Source organism: Clarias gariepinus, chromosome 5 (assembly GCF_024256425.1).
Source record: "Clarias gariepinus isolate MV-2021 ecotype Netherlands chromosome 5, CGAR_prim_01v2, whole genome shotgun sequence".
NCBI lineage: Eukaryota > Metazoa > Chordata > Actinopteri > Siluriformes > Clariidae > Clarias > Clarias gariepinus.
The window spans coordinates 4,235,001-4,250,000 of record NC_071104.1 but is presented as its reverse complement, the minus strand read 5'-3'; the positions used below and the strand labels follow the sequence as shown (position 1 = coordinate 4,250,000).

The window sequence follows — 15,000 nt, the reverse complement described above, 5'->3', positions numbered from 1 at the left end:
CGCTGGTGTAGTGGCAGTCGAAAACCTGGAGTGGAATGGGAGCGGAGCCGAACCTGGACACGCTGTAGTGGCAGTCGGAAAACTTGGAGTGGAATCAGGAGCGGAGCTCGACCTGGGCACAATATACACACGCTACAAAGCACAGAAGCCTAAATACACACAGCGCGACCAAAATGTTGTGGGTTGTAACATTCCCCCCCACACACAAATGTGAACTTCTAAGTTCACCTAACTTTTTATTCAAAACCACAAAACGAGGAATGGTTTGATTGGGCTTACCCACAAGTTGACATGTGTGACACGATCTACAATATTGAGCTACATGTCTTTTCATACCAGGCCATACAAAATATTTTAACGCCCTCAAGTAGGTTTTCCGTACGCCCACATGACCAGAACAAGGATGGTCGTGAGCCAACATGAGAACTTCGTTGCGAAGTTCTTGAGGGACTACAACCTGATATACATCACTCGAACCATTCAAAGAATAGGGTGGTGACCACTTTCGCATTAAAACTCCATTTTCCAAGAAGTAAGCAATTGGGTGCTTCTCCAGCTCTCCTTTCTTCACCGCAGTCTCAAAACAATGGGTTAGCAAAGGGTCGGCCTTCTGAGCTATCGCCAACTTGGCACGAGTTATGCGAAGTTTGGCATCTGGTTTCGAAGTAGCCTTTGGAACATCAGTAAATTTCACACTGGGGTTAAGCTGAGGCAGGCTTTCCTCAATGGTTTCCTCCTGGCATAAGAAAGAGTCAGACAAATCTACTACATCACTCAATTTCTTTTGCTGAGCACGCGTTAACACACAAGCAGGAAATACTGAAGGAATTCCTGGGAGAGGTGGAGTACCCACTCCCTCAGAAACTTGAGTCACGTGGTCTCCTTGTCCAGAAGGCCAACCTTTGTCGATAATGCTGATCTTTTTGAAGGAATTCACATACCATGGGCATATAAGACATTCATTCATCCTAGATAAAACTTTAGAAGCAGGGCTGTTCAGAAGAGTGATCCTGGTAACAACTTTCACTGCATGTGAAGGTCAGAATCCCTTTTTTTTTAGGGAAGAAAATGTTGAAAACATGGCAGTTAAACAGAAATCTTAATGGTTCGATTGATCTCAGCATAAATACTGGACAGGTTATCAGTCAGTGTAAAAGTTTAAAATTCTCATGACCAACCTCACCACTTGAAAGGGTTCACAAGTGCTTGGTTTCTTCAAATGTGTCAAACAATGGACGAGCATTGGGAAAGGATGGGTAAAGCTGCTTTTTGTGAGGGATGGCACACCTTCCAGAGCATGGATAGCTCAGTCGGTAGAGCATCAGACTTTTAATCTAAGGGTCCAGGGTTCAAGTCCCTGTTCAGGTGTTACCTTGGTGATTAGGAAAAAAAGAGTGTTTGGCCCAAGTTGTTCAAAGCAATTAAGAGGGTTAGCTTGGATTAAGAAATTCTCAAAGGCTGAAAATTGGAAATTGCAGACTACTTCAAATTCAAATTTTATTTGTCACATACACAGTCATACACAGTACGAAATGTAGTGAAATGCTTACACGACTGCCAGTGACCTTAAAAAGAGAATTAAAACTTATAAGTAATAAATATCAATATAAGAAATATGATAAAAAATTTAAATAAAAATTTAACTAGAAAAAATACAACCTGAAAATAGAAATATATTGTATACATAGAACTATAATTTTGTGCAAGTATGCATAGAAAAAGTGACTTTGTGCAATGGTTATTAAAGTGACTTTGTGTAATGGTCCAGAATGTAAACGTGAACATGTAGTGTAGATGTGATGTGCGTGGAGTTGTCCATAGTGTCCATGGATGTATAGAGATTGATTGATTGATTTTGAGAACTGTGAAAATATTGTGTTAGTTTTGCCTAGTGGTGTGGTTGAGAGACCTTATCGCCTGCGGGAAGAAGCTCCTCCTCAGTCTCTCTGTGTTGGCCCTCAGGGAGCGGAATCGCTTCCCAGACCGCAACAGAGTAAACAGTCCATTGTTGGGATGGCTGAGGTCCTTCACGACCTTCCTGGCCTTGGTCCAGCACCGCTTGGTGTAGATTGAGTGCAGGTCAAGGAGCTCGATGCGGATGATGCGCTCAGCTGATCGCACCACCCTCTGTAGAGCTCGTCTGTCCTGCATGGTGCTGTTCCCGAACCAGGTCGTGATGTTTCCCGTCAGGATGCTCTCTATGGTGCAGGAGTAGAAATTCCTGAGCACCTTGGAGGGCAGTCTAAAGTCTCTCAAGCGTCTGAGGTGGTACAGACGCTGCCGGGCCTTTTTTACCACGGTGTTGATGTGACAGGACCATGTCAGGTCCTGCGTGATGTGAACACCGAGGTATCTGAAGCTGTCCACTCTCTCCACTGGGCTCTTGTTGATGATGGGGGTCTGGTAGTTCCTCTCCTGTTTTGTACTGAAGTCCACTATCAGCTCCTTTGTCTTGCTGACGTTCAGGAGGAGATTGTTTCTCTGGCACCAGTTCTCCAGATTTCCAACCTCCTCCAGGTAGGCCGTCTCATTGTTGTTGGTGATCAGGCCCACCACGACAGTGTCGTCAGCAAACTTGATGACGGTGGTGGAGTTGGTAGTGGCCACGCAGTCAGAGGTGTACAGAGAGTACAGCAGGGAGCTCAGAACACAACCCTGGGGGGCTCCAGTACTGAGAGTGATGGAGGCTGAGACATGGCCGCCCATCCTTACTGCCTGTGGTCTGCCAGTCAGAAAATTGGAGATCCACTGACACATGGATGAGCTGAGTCCCAGGTGCTCCAGCTTGGTGGTGAGTGTGGAGGGAATTATGGTATTAAATGCAGAGCTGTAGTCGATGAAGAGCATTTTCACATAATTCCCCCTCCGAGTGTCCAGGTGAGTGAGAGATGTGTGGAGGAGATGTGAGATTGCATCGTCTGTGGAACGGTTTGGACGGTATGCAAACTGTAGTGGGTCCAGTGTGTCTGGTAGTGAAGAAATGATGAAGTCTCTGACCAGGCGTTCAAAGCACTTCATCACTACTGAGGTGAGGGCTACAGGGCGATAGTCATTGAGGGAAGCAGGATGAGGTTTCTTTGGGACTGGAACAATATGGGCTCTTTGAAGCATGTGGGGATCACCGACTGAGATAAAGAGATGTTGAATATCTCAGTGAACACAGGTGCTAGCTGGTCTGCGCAGGCTCTGAGAATGCGGCCTGAGATGCCATCTGGTCCTGCTGCTTTCCTGGTGTTCACTCTCTTGAAGGCTCTCCTCACTTCGTGCTCGGTGATGATGAACGCGCTTCCGGTGCTGGCAGTGATTTCCTGTCTGCAGCCATTAGCGCCGCTAGCATGCCTGCGCAGACCAGCTAGCGTCTGTGTTCACTGAAATATTCAACATTTTAACTCTTTATTTCAGTCGGTGATCCCCACATGCTTCAAAGAGTCCATCATTGTTCCTGTCCCCTGATTATCGCCCTGTAGCCCTCACCTCAGTAGTGATGAAGTGCTTTGAGCGCCTGGTCTGAGACTTCATAATTTTTTCACTACCGGACACACTCGACATATCAAAGTTTGCAAACCGAAAGACTTTTGTATTTCTTTATATTCATATTTATTTCTTACGTATACGTTTTTTTTAGTAATTAGGTCAGTGAGTTGTTACCTGAGCGCTGTCATCTTTTATCAAGTGGTTGACACAAACATGCATGGTCATCCTAGAGATTGGATGAAATTTAAATTTCTACCACAAACGTTGTTTCGTTTCACTGTGTACTAACTGTATATGGTTGAAGTGACAATAAAGCCTACTTGAACTTGAACTTGAACAATGGACGAGCATTGGGAAAGGATGGGTAAAACTGTTTTTTGTGAGGGATGGCACATCGTCCAGAGCCTGGATAGCTCAGTCGGTAGAGCATCAGACTTTTAATCTGAGGGTCCAGGGTTCAAGTCCCTGTTCAGGCGTTACCTTGGTGATTAGGAAAAACAGAGTGTTTGGCACAAGTTGTTCAAAGCAATTAAGAGGGTTAGCTTTGATTAAGAAATTCTCAAAGGCTGAAAAAAATTGCAGACTACTTGCCAAGGATTTCCTGGTGGAGACTTACTCTTAGGAGATTGTCTTATGCTCAGGAAGGTCACCAAGGGATGGAAGTCCCACAAGTACAAGATGGCGCCAGTGAGGTTGGCTGCTGTCACGATGTCCAGTCACGCCAAACTTTCATCAGCATATCACCTGTCCCACCAGGGGCGAAAGGACACTCAACCACTGCTACGCTACAGTCAAGGATGGCTACAGGGCACAATCTCGTCCACCGTTTGGTAAATCTGACCATGCCGCTGGCCAAAATACAAACAAAGGCTGAAACAGGAAGTGTGGGTTCAGAGGAAGGTCGCGCGCTGGACGGACCAATCAGTGGCCGCGTTACAGGATGCACTTGATGACGCAGACTGGGACATATTCAGAAACAGCTCTGATGACGTCAGTGTGTTTATGCAAACGGTTGTGGGATTCATTGGGAAACTAGCGGATGATACCGTGGAGAAAAAGACTATTAGGACGTTTCCCAACCAGAAGCCGTGGGTGGATAAAACCATCAGCGACGCTCTGAGATCTCACACCGCTGCCTACAACGCAGGACTTGCGTCGGGGGACATGGACCCGTACAAAGCTGTGTCACATATTGTGCGAAAACGGTGAAAGAGGCGAAGCAGCGCTACATATGGAAACTAAAGTCACAACTTCAACAGAGTGACTTTAGGAGCCTGTGGCAGGGACTAAGGACAATAACGGACTATAAAACAGCAACAACCGGTATGGCGAACGCGGACGCGACCCTGGCTGACCAGCAGAACACATTCTATGCTCGCTTCGAGGCTGCAGCTAAAGACGCTAGCGATGCTAATGTTAGCGGCGCGACGGGCTGCAGACAGGAAGACACTGCCAGCACCGGAAGCGCGCTCATCATCACCAAGCACAACGTGAGGAGAGCCTTCAAGAGAGTGAACACCAGGAAAGCAGCAGGACCAGACGGCATCTCAGCTCATATTCTCAGAGCCTGCGCAGACCAGCTAGCATCTGTGTTCACTGAAATATTCAACATCTCTTTATCTCAGTCAATAGCCCTCACCTCAGTAGTGATGAAGTGCTTTGAGCGCCTGGTCTGAGACTTCATAATTTCTTCACTACCGGACACACTCGACATACTAAAGTTTGCAAACCGAAAGACTTTTGTATTTCTTTTTATTCATATTTATTTCTTACGTATAATTTTTTTTTAGTAATTAGGTCAGTGAGTTGTTACCTGAGCACTGTCATCTTTTATCAAGAGGTTGACACAAACATGCATGGTCATCCTAGAGATTGGATGAAATTTAAATTTCTACCACGAACCTGTTTAAAAACGCCAGCAACACACGCCGCCACACACAGAGGGAGCAGCTCATGACCTCGACGTGATTTGAACACGCAACCTTCTGATCTGGAGTCAGACGCGCTACCGTTGCGCCACGAGGTCCTACATTGCCAGCAGAAGCTTATTGGCTAACCTGTCTGATTTCCCCCCTCCATGAATATCAAGAGCGTTTTTCGTGATCAAATGGCAGTGTGAGTGTGACAACTTGTACCTAAATCTCCAATTTGTCCAAGCTTCAAGATGGGGATGCTCAGATTTGGGGAACTCAAGACAATTCACAGCCATGACTTGACCTCCTCCTCAAAACAAGACTTTTTCTTTGCCACTTACTGTGCAGCATGTAAAATGAACCATAGAATCAAACAAAATGACCAGATTTCATGCATGTTTTGTTAAACACCAAGTGAGGCCTTTTTTTATTCAAATCTGTACTGGAAAACCTTATTGGATCTTTCCAATACACACAAGTGTACTGGTTGGCTTAAGTTCAGGATTTTTAGGCTTCAGACTGAAACCACGTTCACGTTTTACCTTAGCAAAACAGGAAAGCAGTTTAGAGAGCAACCTCTCCAACCATCTATGGGCAATGCTGCAAAATACAGACAGAAAGATGAAATGAACCTATAAGTCATGATCAATAACAACTTTTCATACCCAATCGTCAAATAGAAGCTGATTTCTTGACTTCAGCAATCAAACGTGCTGGGACATCTCAAAAGAATTTTTCAGCATCCGTGAAAAGGAAGTTCAGCTCAGAACCTGTAGCCTTTATTTTGGCACCCTGCTCCGGGCTTTGCCTCAACAACACAACCATGTCTACATAGTCCAAAATATCGAAGAAGCAAGCGCTTGATGAAGATAAGTGCCAACTTCTTCACTAGCAAGCAAAGCTATGCTGTGAGAAGTCAAGGATATTGATGCAGATCCATACACGATTTCCTAAATGCAACAAAGAGTTGGGGCTCTTGTCAGAAGTGGGATTTGAACCCACGCCTCCAGGGGAGACTGCGACCTGAACGCAGCGCCTTAGACCGCTCGGCCATCCTGACAAGGATCTAGGGAAGACACCTCTTGCACGGATTACAGGTCGCTGGCCACGCACTCATATAAGCAATCGGATGTCTATGAGGCAGCTTGTCATTGGAAGACAGATCAACGTTGGGAAGTGGTGACAGGATTTCTCCACCAAAGCAGCAACTACTGAGGATGAAAGGGGCAGGATGTCACTATTATGTCTTTAACAAAGCACCAACTATTAAGGGCATGAGGAAATTTATTACAAATCACAGCCACAACACAATGAGTTGCAACATGTCTTTCTTGGGCAATATAACAGACGTAGTCGGCAGGATTCGAACCTGCGCGGGGAGCCCCCAATGGATTTCTAGTCTATCGCCTTAACCACTCGGCCACGACTACACCACTTGTGTGTGCTTAGCGTGGGGCCGTGGTTGAATAGACTTTCGCCACGTCTCATTTCATGACTTGACCTCCTCCCCAAAGCAAGCCTTGGATCTTTCCAATACACGCAAGTGTATCAGTTGGCTTAAGTTCAGGATTTTTAGGCTTCAGACAGAAACCACATTCCCGTTTTACCTTAGCAAAACAGCAAAGCAGTTTATAGAGCAGCCTCTGCAACCATCTATGGGCAATGCTGCAAAATACAGTGAGAAAGATGAAATAAACCTATAAATCATAAACAAGACAACTTTTCATACCCCATCGTCATCCAGAAGCTGATTCCTTGACTTCTGCATTCAAACATGCGGTGGAACATCTCAAAAGAATTTTTCAGTATCTGTGAAAATGAAGTTCAGCTCAGAACTTGTAGCCTTCATTTTGGCACCCAGCTCTGCCTCAACAACACAACCATGTGCAGAGACGTCTAGTAAACAGGAGATCCCAGGAGAGCTGAACAGGAGCGTTTAAATCCCAACAATGCCTCTTGCTGTGCACTTCTGTTGCTCTGCAGATCAGACTGGTTTCTGTGGAGAAAATTAAATCTTTGCTTTATGTCCGACCGTTAACAGCTCATGGGTTAAGGTCACACAATGACGATGACTAGAGCAGATAATTTCTTGCATTTGCATTGGTTTGGCTGCCTTCTTTTGACATATAATTTGACCTGTGGTTGCGATTATTCAGCTGTTGGGGACCTTTGCAAGCATCAAATCAAGTGTATGAGGCGCATTCACAAAAACGCAACAGAATAATGCTGCTGCCAAATCGTCATTCGTGTGGTTACATGATGTCTCGAATTTGTAGGACCTTACACCACAAAACGTTCAATCTATGGGTGATGAGGAGATACCTTATTTAATAGGTTATCTAGTGTATATGATGAGGTCTCCATGCTACAGTGCTATCCAAGCAGTGTCTACTGCAACAATCATCTGTTGGTGCGAAAGCTATCCCTTTCTTGCCTTTCTTACAGCCAGAGTTGAATAACTTTGCAAGTCAGACAGGGTTCTGTGGCAAATTCCATGGTGAAATTAGGGCATTCTGTCGACGCTGTTGACAGCTTGTGGGATCAGCACTTGCCATAGTTGTTTGCATTTGGTGGAATTTGATTAGTAGCAACAAAAAAAGCATCTGCCTAATGAACTTGAGCATCCATGAATCTTGGAGAGCCTGAAAAAGAACACCCTGGTTGGCTCTGTGGCGCAATGGATAGCGCATTGGACTTCTAGACTCAGCTGTGGAGCTATTCAAAGGTTGCGGGTTCGAGTCCCGCCAGAGTCACTAACTAGTTACCTTCTTTTCATCCACACACCATGTCTAAAATTAAATCTTGCCATATTTGATTGAATGACTTGTCAGCTGAATTTAAGAAATATCATTGTTTTCCACATGTTTCTGCCCATTTGTCCAAATCAAGCCCTCAGCTCAACTCCAGCTTCAACAAAAGGTTACTACATTGATTCACGCAATCCTTATGGGACAAAGAGCCAAAGTCCACAGCAGCAATCTGATGAATGCTTGCTTGCTTTTAGATGTGCATGGCATGTGGATTTTAATTCCTTATCCCTGGATTGGATTTTCACCCTTTTTGGGATCTTATCAAGCCGAAATCAAAGTTAGGATGGGCAAACAAACATGAAAGCATTTGCATGGCATCGCTGGTTGAGTACTCGTCTCACCAGCTCAGCGAGGTTTGCATGCGGATGGAGGAAATATTAGCATTGCGATCAGATTATGTCTTAGCCAGGAGAGTCTCGGTTAAAAGTGCTGGGTCATGCCTAAGGTGCCACCCAGGCAATTGGCACTGTGGCTTAGCTGGTGAAAGCACCTGTCTTGTAAACAGGAGATCCTGGGTTCAAATCCCAGCAGTGCCTGTTGTGAGTTTCATCTCTTGGTACACCAGACAAGGTCTGGGTCCAACTGCACGAGGAGCTCAAGGCTTAAGTGCTTGTGGGCTCAGGTTGTGGCAGGGTATCTTGCTTTCAGCCAAGATTTCTGCTCAGTTTTCATGTGTTTTCCACAGGTAGATACCTGTCCATGGAGCTCAAGCAAGGTAGCTCTATTCATCCCACAGAAGTGAATGAACAGTGGCATTTTGATTTGCAAGAATTGAATCATTTTCTGAGTAGCCGTGGAACATTTGCCTGATGTTGGTTACATTTAAATGAGGACAATGGCTGTCAATAAGAAAGTATATATATATATGTATATATATATATATATTGTTACGTCCCAGTCTAGGGTTGGGCCGTACAGCAAATAATAGGTTCGGGGTTCTATTTTAAACTGTGTGAACAAGGTTGGATATAATGGTGTAATATACCAGAAAGAAATAGACAGGCACTTTAGCTGGCAAAAAGACAGGGTTTGTATTGCTTTACACAAAGCAAACAAAAATACTGACACAACACCAAGGTCAGCTTCAGGGTGGACCCAGGCCAAAATAATAAACAAAACGGGTATCTGTATTTTACAAGCTTGTTTACCTAAACAAAACACAAACAAAAATACAGATAACTTACCTATCTCCCTAAACCAAAAACAGTGGATAAATTCCCTTTTCCCCAAAACAAATGGCAGCCACACCCCTACTACTGGTGCGTGCACAAACATAAAGTGAAAGTATTCACAAAAAATATATACAACAAAAACCAAGCAAACAAACCAAAAGGGACAAGCAATAATCAAAGTCAAAGGGTTGCAATAAAGTCAAAACCAGGGTACACAAGCCAATATCAAAAACACCAAAATAACAACTCTCTCTCCAAAACAATCAACGCCTCGCCTACACGCCTCCTCAATCCCGGGTCTCTCTCCGGTTTATAACTGGTCCACTCGTTGCTGACGTCACGCAGGGCGGAAGTGCACGTGTGGAAGGTCAGCCAGCCGCTGGTGTAGTGGCAGTCGAAAACCTGGAGTGGAATGGGAGCGGAGCCGAACCTGGACACGCTGTAGTGGCAGTCGGAAAACTTGGAGTGGAATCAGGAGCGGAGCTCGACCTGGGCACAATATACACACGCTACAAAGCACAGAAGCCTAAATACACACAGCGCGACCAAAATGTTGTGGGTTGTAACATTCCCCCCCACACACAAATGTGAACTTCTAAGTTCACCTAACTTTTATTCAAAACCACAAAACGAGGAATGGTTTGATTGGGCTTACCCACAAGTTAACATGTGTGACACGATCTACAATATTGAGCTACATGTCTTTTCATACCAGGCCATACAAAATATTTTAACGCCCTCAAGTAGGTTTTCCGTACGCCCACATGACCAGAACAAGGATGGTCGTGAGCCAACATGAGAACTTCGTTGCGAAGTTCTTGAGGGACTACAACCTGATATACATCACTCGAACCATTCAAAGAATAGGGTGGTGACCACTTTCGCATTAAAACTCCATTTTCCAAGAAGTAAGCAATTGGGTGCTTCTCCAGCTCTCCTTTCTTCACCGCAGTCTCAAAACAATGGGTTAGCAAAGGGTCGGCCTTCTGAGCTATCGCCAACTTGGCACGAGTTATGCGAAGTTTGGCATCTGGTTTCGAAGTAGCCTTTGGAACATCAGTAAATTTCACACTGGGGTTAAGCTGAGGCAGGCTTTCCTCAATGGTTTCCTCCTGGCATAAGAAAGAGTCAGACAAATCTACTACATCACTCAATTTCTTTTGCTGAGCACGCGTTAACACACAAGCAGGAAATACTGAAGGAATTCCTGGGAGAGGTGGAGTACCCACTCCCTCAGAAACTTGAGTCACGTGGTCTCCTTGTCCAGAAGGCCAACCTTTGTCGATAATGCTGATCTTTTTGAAGGAATTCACATACCATGGGCATATAAGACATTCATTCATCCTAGATAAAACTTTAGAAGCAGGGCTGTTCAGAAGAGTGATCCTGGTAACAACTTTCACTGCATGTGAAGGTCAGAATCCCTTTTTTTTTAGGGAAGAAAATGTTGAAAACATGGCAGTTAAACAGAAATCTTAATGGTTCGATTGATCTCAGCATAAATACTGGACAGGTTATCAGTCAGTGTAAAAGTTTAAAATTCTCATGACCAACCTCACCACTTGAAAGGGTTCACAAGTGCTTGGTTTCTTCAAATGTGTCAAACAATGGACGAGCATTGGGAAAGGATGGGTAAAGCTGCTTTTTGTGAGGGATGGCACACCTTCCAGAGCATGGATAGCTCAGTCGGTAGAGCATCAGACTTTTAATCTAAGGGTCCAGGGTTCAAGTCCCTGTTCAGGTGTTACCTTGGTGATTAGGAAAAAAAGAGTGTTTGGCCCAAGTTGTTAAAAGCAATTAAGAGGGTTAGCTTGGATTAAGAAATTCTCAAAGGCTGAAAATTGGAAATTGCAGACTACTTCAAATTCAAATTTTATTTGTCACATACACAGTCATACACAGTACGAAATGTAGTGAAATGCTTACACGACTGCCAGTGACATTAAAAAGAGAATTAAAACTTATAAGTAATAAATATCAATATAAGAAATATGATAAAAAATTTAAATAAAAATTTAACTAGAAAAAATACAACCTGAAAATAGAAATATATTGTATACATAGAACTTTAATTTTGTGCAAGTATGCATAGAAAAAGTGACTTTGTGCAATGGGTATTAAAGTGACTTTGTGTAATGGTCCAGAATGTAAACGTGAACATGTAGTGTAGATGTGATGTGCGTGGAGTTGTCCATAGTGTCCATGGATGTATAGAGATTGATTGATTGATTTTGAGAACTGTGAAAATATTGTGTTAGTTTTGCCTAGTGGTGTGGTTGAGAGACCTTATCGCCTGCGGGAAGAAGCTCCTCCTCAGTCTCTCTGTGTTGGCCCTCAGGGAGCGGAATCGCTTCCCAGACCGCAACAGAGTAAACAGTCCATTGTTGGGATGGCTGAGGTCCTTCACGACCTTCCTGGCCTTGGTCCAGCACCGCTTGGTGTAGATTGAGTGCAGGTCAAGGAGCTCGATGCGGATGATGCGCTCAGCTGATCGCACCACCCTCTGTAGAGCTCGTCTGTCCTGCATGGTGCTGTTCCCGAACCAGGTCGTGATGTTTCCCGTCAGGATGCCCTCTATGGTGCAGGAGTAGAAATTCCTGAGCACCTTGGAGGGCAGTCTAAAGTCTCTCAAGCGTCTGAGGTGGTACAGACGCTGCCGGGCCTTTTTTACCACGGTGTTGATGTGACAGGACCATGTCAGGTCCTGCGTGATGTGAACACCGAGGTATCTGAAGCTGTCCACTCTCTCCACTGGGCTCTTGTTGATGATGGGGGTCTGGTAGTTCCTCTCCTGTTTTGTACTGAAGTCCACTATCAGCTCCTTTGTCTTGCTGACGTTCAGGAGGAGATTGTTTCTCTGGCACCAGTTCTCCAGATTTCCAACCTCCTCCAGGTAGGCCGTCTCATTGTTGTTGGTGATCAGGCCCACCACGACAGTGTCGTCAGCAAACTTGATGACGGTGGTGGAGTTGGTAGTGGCCACGCAGTCAGAGGTGTACAGAGAGTACAGCAGGGAGCTCAGAACACAACCCTGGGGGGCTCCAGTACTGAGAGTGATGGAGGCTGAGACATGGCCGCCCATCCTTACTGCCTGTGGTCTGCCAGTCAGAAAATTGGAGATCCACTGACACATGGATGAGCTGAGTCCCAGGTGCTCCAGCTTGGTGGTGAGTGTGGAGGGAATTATGGTATTAAATGCAGAGCTGTAGTCGATGAAGAGCATTTTCACATAATTCCCCCTCCGAGTGTCCAGGTGAGTGAGAGATGTGTGGAGGAGATGTGAGATTGCATCGTCTGTGGAACGGTTTGGACGGTATGCAAACTGTAGTGGGTCCAGTGTGTCTGGTAGTGAAGAAATGATGAAGTCTCTGACCAGGCGTTCAAAGCACTTCATCACTACTGAGGTGAGGGCTACAGGGCGATAGTCATTGAGGGAAGCAGGATGAGGTTTCTTTGGGACTGGAACAATATGGGCTCTTTGAAGCATGTGGGGATCACCGACTGAGATAAAGAGATGTTGAATATCTCAGTGAACACAGGTGCTAGCTGGTCTGCGCAGGCTCTGAGAATGCGGCCTGAGATGCCATCTGGTCCTGCTGCTTTCCTGGTGTTCACTCTCTTGAAGGCTCTCCTCACTTCGTGCTCGGTGATGATGAACGCGCTTCCGGTGCTGGCAGTGATTTCCTGTCTGCAGCCATTAGCGCCGCTAGCATGCCTGCGCAGACCAGCTAGCGTCTGTGTTCACTGAAATATTCAACATTTTAACTCTTTATTTCAGTCGGTGATCCCCACATGCTTCAAAGAGTCCATCATTGTTCCTGTCCCCTGATTATCGCCCTGTAGCCCTCACCTCAGTAGTGATGAAGTGCTTTGAGCGCCTGGTCTGAGACTTCATAATTTTTTCACTACCGGACACACTCGACATATCAAAGTTTGCAAACCGAAAGACTTTTGTATTTCTTTATATTCATATTTATTTCTTACGTATACGTTTTTTTTAGTAATTAGGTCAGTAAGTTGTTACCTGAGCGCTGTCATCTTTTATCAAGTGGTTGACACAAACATGCGTGGTCATCCTAGAGATTGGATGAAATTTAAATTTCTACCACAAACGTTGTTTCGTTTCACTGTGTACTAACTGTATATGGTTGAAGTGACAATAAAGCCTACTTGAACTTGAACTTGAACAATGGACGAGCATTGGGAAAGGATGGGTAAAACTGTTTTTTGTGAGGGATGGCACATCGTCCAGAGCCTGGATAGCTCAGTCGGTAGAGCATCAGACTTTTAATCTGAGGGTCCAGGGTTCAAGTCCCTGTTCAGGCGTTACCTTGGTGATTAGGAAAAACAGAGTGTTTGGCACAAGTTGTTCAAAGCAATTAAGAGGGTTAGCTTTGATTAAGAAATTCTCAAAGGCTGAAAATTGGAAATTGCAGACTACTTGCCAAGGATTTCCTGGTGGAGACTTACTCTTAGGAGATTGTCTTATGCTCAGGAAGGTCACCAAGGGATGGAAGTCCCACAAGTACAAGATGGCGCCAGTGAGGTCGGCTGCTGTCACGATGTCCAGTCACGCCAAACTTTCATCAGCATATCACCTGTCCCACCAGGGGCGAAAGGACACTCAACCACTGCTACGCTACAGTCAAGGATGGCTACAGGGCACAATCTCGTCCACCGTTTGGTAAATCTGACCATGCCGCTGGCCAAAATACAAACAAAGGCTGAAACAGGAAGTGTGGGTTCAGAGGAAGGTCGCGCGCTGGACGGACCAATCAGTGGCCGCGTTACAGGATGCACTTGATGACGCAGACTGGGACATATTCAGAAACAGCTCTGATGACGTCAGTGTGTTTATGCAAACGGTTGTGGGATTCATCGGGAAACTAGCGGATGATACCGTGGAGAAAAAGACTATTAGGACGTTTCCCAACCAGAAGCCGTGGGTGGATAAAACCATCAGCGACGCTCTGAGATCTCACACCGCTGCCTACAACGCAGGACTTGCGTCGGGGGACATGGACCCGTACAAAGCTGTGTCACATATTGTGCGAAAACGGTGAAATAGGCGAAGCAGCGCTACATACGGAAACTAAAGTCACAACTTCAACAGAGTGACTTTAGGAGCCTGTGGCAGGGACTAAGGACAATAACGGACTATAAAACAGCAACAACCGGTATGGCAAACGCGGACGCGACTCTGGCTGACCAGCAGAACACATTCTATGCTCGCTTCGAGGCTGCAGCTAAAGACGCTAGCGATGCTAATGTTAGCGGCGCGACGGGCTGCAGACAGGAAGACACTGCCAGCACCGGAAGCGCGCTCATCATCACCAAGCACAACGTGAGGAGAGCCTTCAAGAGAGTGAACACCAGGAAAGCAGCAGGACCAGACGGCATCTCAGCTCATATTCTCAGAGCCTGCGCAGACCAGCTAGCATCTGTGTTCACTGAAATATTCAACATCTCTTTATCTCAGTCAATAGCCCTCACCTCAGTAGTGATGAAGTGCTTTGAGCGTCTGGTCTGAGACTTCATAATTTCTTCACTACCGGACACACTCGACATACTAAAGTTTGCAAACCGAAAGACTTTTGTATTTCTTTTTATTCATATTTATTTCTTACGTAT

General features: G+C 45.4%; 7 non-coding genes across 7 annotated transcripts; 4 read left to right on the top strand and 3 right to left on the bottom strand.

The window, feature by feature from the left end:
- The first annotated feature begins 3,877 nt into the window (after positions 1–3,877).
- trnak-uuu (transfer RNA lysine (anticodon UUU)) lies at positions 3,878–3,950 on the top strand. Its single transcript has one exon. It is a non-coding gene; the product is annotated as a tRNA-Lys (tRNA).
- A 1,478-nt stretch (positions 3,951–5,428) lies between these two features.
- trnaw-cca (transfer RNA tryptophan (anticodon CCA)) lies at positions 5,429–5,500 on the bottom strand. Its single transcript has one exon. It is a non-coding gene; the product is annotated as a tRNA-Trp (tRNA).
- An 864-nt stretch (positions 5,501–6,364) lies between these two features.
- On the bottom strand, positions 6,365–6,447 carry trnal-cag (transfer RNA leucine (anticodon CAG)). Its single transcript has one exon. It is a non-coding gene; the product is annotated as a tRNA-Leu (tRNA).
- Positions 6,448–6,735: 288 nt separating this feature from the next.
- Positions 6,736–6,817, bottom strand: trnas-aga (transfer RNA serine (anticodon AGA)). The gene has a single exon. It is a non-coding gene; the product is annotated as a tRNA-Ser (tRNA).
- A 1,233-nt stretch (positions 6,818–8,050) lies between these two features.
- trnar-ucu (transfer RNA arginine (anticodon UCU)) lies at positions 8,051–8,140 on the top strand. The gene is given in 2 exon segments: positions 8,051–8,087; positions 8,105–8,140. It is a non-coding gene; the product is annotated as a tRNA-Arg (tRNA).
- Positions 8,141–8,659: 519 nt separating this feature from the next.
- trnat-ugu (transfer RNA threonine (anticodon UGU)) lies at positions 8,660–8,733 on the top strand. Its single transcript has one exon. It is a non-coding gene; the product is annotated as a tRNA-Thr (tRNA).
- A 4,889-nt stretch (positions 8,734–13,622) lies between these two features.
- Positions 13,623–13,695, top strand: trnak-uuu (transfer RNA lysine (anticodon UUU)). Its single transcript has one exon. It is a non-coding gene; the product is annotated as a tRNA-Lys (tRNA).
- The last annotated feature ends 1,305 nt before the right edge of the window (positions 13,696–15,000 follow it).